Source organism: Hemiscyllium ocellatum, chromosome 10 (genome assembly GCF_020745735.1).
Source record: "Hemiscyllium ocellatum isolate sHemOce1 chromosome 10, sHemOce1.pat.X.cur, whole genome shotgun sequence".
NCBI classification, from domain to species: Eukaryota; Metazoa; Chordata; class Chondrichthyes; order Orectolobiformes; family Hemiscylliidae; genus Hemiscyllium; species Hemiscyllium ocellatum.
Window position 1 is genome coordinate 30260678 of NC_083410.1, and position 5092 is coordinate 30265769.

Here is a 5092-nt window from a genome sequence, read left to right on the forward strand (position 1 = left end):
TTCCATCTTTCTCACATTCTCTCTCTCTCTCTCTCACATTGTCACATTCTCTCTCTCACACATAATCTCTCTCTCATTCTCTCTCAGATTGTCACATTCTCTCTCTCACATTGTCACATTCTGTCTCTCACTCACACATATTCTCTCTCTCAAATTCTCTCTCTCTCTCTCATTGCCTCACACTCACATTCTCTCTCTCTCACACATTCTCTCTCTCACATTCACTCTCTCATTCTCTCTCTCCCTCACATTCTCTCTCTCTCACATTCTCTCTCACATTCTCTCTCTCTCACATTCTCGCTCTCTCACACACACACATTCTCTCTCACTCACACACACACATTCCCTCTCTTACACACACATTCACTCTCTCTCACATTCTCTCTCACATTCTCTCTCTCACATTCTCTCTCTCTCTCTCTCTCTCATTCTCTCTCTCTCATTTTCTCTCTCTCTCTCACACATTCTCTCTCACTCTCACATTCTCTCTCTCACGTTCTCTCTCACATTCTCTCTCTCACACTCTCTCTCTCTCTCTCTCTCTCAAATTGTCTCTCTCTCTCATTCTCTCTCTCACATTGTCACATTCTCTTTCTCACTCACATCATCTCTCCCATTCTCTCTCTCACATTCTCACATTCTCTCTCTCTCTCTCACACAAACATTCTCTTTCTCACACACATGTATTCTCTCTCAAATTCTCTCTCTCTCACACATTCTCTCTCACTCTCACATTCTCTCTCTCTCACGTTCTCTCTCACATTCTCTTTCTCTCACATTCTCTCTCTCACACTCTCTCTCTCTCTCTCTCTCTCAAATTGTCTCTCTCTCTCATTCTCTCTCTCACATTGTCACATTCTCTTTCTCACTCACATCATCTCTCCCATTCTCTCTCACATTCTCACATTCTCTCTCTCTCTCACACAAACATTCTCTTTCTCACACACATGTATTCTCTCTCAAATTCTCTCTCTCTCACACATTCTCTCTCTCTCTCTCTCTCATTCTCTCACTCTTTCTCTCAGATTCTCTCTCTCTCACACACAATCTCTCTCTCTCTCACATTCTCTCTCTCTCTCACATTCTCGCTCTCACACACACATTCTCTCTTACTCACACACACACACACATTCCCTCTCTTACACACACATTCTCTCTCTCTCTCACACATTGTCTCTCTCTCTCATTCTCTATCTCACATTCTCTCTCTCTGTGACATTCTCGCTCTCTCTCAAATTCTCTCCCACATTCACTCTCTCACATTCTCTCTCTCTCTCAAACAGTCTCTCTCTCACACACATTCTCTCTGTCTCTCATTCTCTCTCCCACATTCTCTCTGTCTCACACACACACATTCTCCCTCTCTTTCACACACATTCTCTCTGTCTCTCTCTCTCTCTCTCTTCATTCTCTCTCTCACATTCTCTCTCTCACACACATTCTCTGTCTCTCTGACATTCTCTCTCACATTCTCGCATTCTCTCTCTCACACATTCTCTCTGTCACATTCTCTCTCTCTCATTCTCTCTCTCTCTCCCTCATTCTCTCTCACATTCTCACATTCTCTCTCTCTCTCTCACACACACATATTCTCTTTCTCAAATTCTCTCTCTCACTTTCTCTCTCTCTCATTCTCTCTCTCACACATACATTCTCTCTCTCTCTCTTTCTCTCACATTCTCTCTGTCTCTCATTCTCTCTCCCACATTCTCTCTGTCTCTCACACACATTCTCTCTCTCTCACATTCTCCCCCTCACGTCCTCTTTCACATTCTCTCTCTCTCACACACACACATTCTCTATCTCTCACACACACACATTCTCCCTCTCTCTCACACACATTCTCTCTCTCTCTCTCACATTCTTTCTCACATTCTCTCTCCCATTCTCACATTCTCTCACACATTCTCTGTGTCACATTCTCTCTCTCTCTCATTCTCTCTCGCACATTCTCTCTCTCACATTCTCTCTCTCATTCTCTCTCTCACATTCTTACATTCTCTCTCACACTCACACATATTCTCTTTCTCAAATTCTCTCTCTCATTTTCTTTCTCTCTCTCTCTCTCTCATTCTCTCTCTCACACACACACATTCTCTCTCTCTTTCTCTCACATTCTCTCTCTCTCTCACATTCTCTCACACATTTCACTCTCTCTTTCTCACATTCTCTCTCTCACTTTCTCTCTCTCTCATTCTCGCTCTCTCACATTCGCACTCTCTCACTTTCTCTCTCTCACACTCTATCTCTCTCTCTCTATATACACACACACACACACACACACACACACACACACACACACACACATTCTCTCTCTCTCTCTCACACACATTCTCTTTCTCACACACACATATTCTCTCTCAAATTCTCTCTCTCACACATTCTCTCTCTCTCTCTCTTTCTCTCACATTCTCTCACAAACACACACATTCTCTCTCTCAAATTCTCACTCTCTCACATTCTCTCTCTCTCTCACACATTCTCTATCTCTCACATACATTCTCTCTCTCTCTCTTTCTCTCACATTCTCTCTGTCTCTCATTCTCTCTCCCACATTCTCTATCTGTCTCTCACACACACATTCTCTCTCTCTCCCATTCTCCCCCTCACGTCCTCTTTCACATTCTCTCTCTCTCACACACACACACATTCTCTATCTCTCACACATGCACATTCTCCCTCTCTTTCACACACTTTCCCTGTCTCTCTCTCTCACATTCTCTCTCACATTCTCTCTCTCACTCATTCTCTGTCACATTCTCTCTCTCGCATTCTCTCTCTCCCTCATTCTCTCTCTCTCACATTCTCACATTCTCGCTCTCACACGCACATTTTCTCTTTCTCAAATTCTCTCTCTCATTCTCTCTCTCTCCCTCACATTCTCGCTCTCTCACATTCTCGCTCTCTCACATTCTCTCTCTCTCACATTCTCTCTCTCTCTCACTCTCACACGTAATCTCTCTCATTCTCTCTCTCACATTGTCACACTCTCTCTCACACACACACATTCTCTCTCTCTGTCACTTTCTGTCTCACATTCTTTCTTACATTCTCTCTTCCATCTTTCTCACATTCTCTCTCTCTCTCTCTCTCACATTGTCACATTCTCTCTCTCACACATAATCTCTCTCATTCTCTCTCACATTGTCACATTCTCTCTCTCACATTGTCACATTCTCTCTCTCTCACTCACACATATTCTCTCTCTCAAATTCTCTCTCTCTCTCTCTCATTGCCTCACACTCACATTCTCTCTCTCACACATTCTCTCTCTCACATTCACTCTCTCATTCTCTCTCTCCCTCACATTCCCTCTCTCACACACATTCTCTCTCTCTCACATTCTTTCTCACATTCTCACTCTCACATTCTCTCTATATCAAACATTCTCTCTATCACACATTCTCTCTCCCTCACATTCTCCCCTTCACGTCCTCTTTCACATTCTCTCTCTCTCACACATTCTCTCTGTCTCTCATTCTCTCTCCCACATTCTCTCTCCGTCTCTCACACGCACATTCTCCCTCTCTCTCACATTCTCTCTCACATTCTCACACACATTCTCTCTCTCACACATTCTCTCTGTCACATTCTCTCTCTCTCTCTCTCTCTCTCTCTCATTCTCTCTTATATTCTCCATTCTCTCACTCTCTCTCACAATCACTCTATGACTCTCACATTCTCTCTCTCTCTCTCTCTCTCTCTCTCTCTCATTCTCTCTCTCACACACATTCTCTCCCATTCTCTCTCCCATTCTCTCTCCCATTCTCTCTCCCATTCTCTCTCCCAGTCACTCTCCCAGTCACATTCTTTCTCTCTCTCATTCACTCTCTCACATTCTCTCTCTCACATTCTCTCTCTCTCTCTCACATTCTCTCTCTCTCACATTCTCTCTCTCTCTCACATTATCTCTCTCACACACACATTCTCTCTCTCTCTCTCTCACATTCTCTCTAACATTCTCTCTAATATTCTCTCTCACATTTCTCTCTCTCTCACATTGTGTCTCTCTCTTTCTCACTCTCACATTGTCACATTCTCTCCCTCACAAATAATCTCTCTCATTCTCACTTTTACTCTCACACATATATTCTCTCTCTCAAATTCTCTCTCTCTCATTTTCTTTCTCTCTCTCTCTCTCTCTCATTCTCTCTCTCTCACACACACATTCTCACTCTCTCTCACACACACATTCTCTTTCTCACACACACATATTCTCTCTCAAATTCTCTCTCTCACATTTTCTCTCTCTATCTCTCTCTCTCTCTTTCATTCCCTCTCTCATTCACTCTCTCACACACACATTCTCACTCTCTCTCACACACACACATTCTCTTTCTCACCCATACATATTCTCTCTCAAATTTTCTCTCTCACACACATTCTCTCTCTCACACATTCTCTCTCGCTCTCACATTCTCTCTCTCACACATTCTCTCTCACACATTCTCTCTCTCATACACATTCTCTCTCTCGCTCTGACATTCTCTCTCTCTCTCTCACACATTCTCTTTCTCACATTCTCTCTCTCACATTCTCTCTCTCTCAAACATTCTCTCTCACACACATTCTCTCTCTCTCTCTCTCTCGCACATTCTCTCACACCTTCTCTCTCTCTCACACACATTCTCTCTGTCTCTCATTCTCTCTCCCACATTCTATCTCTGTCTCTCACACACACATTCTCTTTCTCTCACATTCTCCCCCTCATGTCCTCTTTCACATTCTCTCTCTCTCACACACATTCTCTATTTCTCACACACACATTCTCCCTCTCTCACAATCTCTCTCTCGCATTCTCTCTGTCACATTCTCTCCTTCACATTTTCTCTCTCTCTCTCACATTCTCTCTCACACATTCTCCCTCTCACATTCTCTTTCTTTTCCACATTGTCTCTCTCACGTTCTCTCTCTCTCACACATTCTCTCTCACACATTCTCTCTCACACATTCTCTCTCACACATTCTCTCTCACACATTCTCTCTCACACATTCTCTCTCTCTCTCACATTCTCTCTCTCTCAAACATTCTCTCTCACACACATTCTCTCTCTCTCTCTCTCGCACATTCTCTCACACCTTCTCTCTCTCT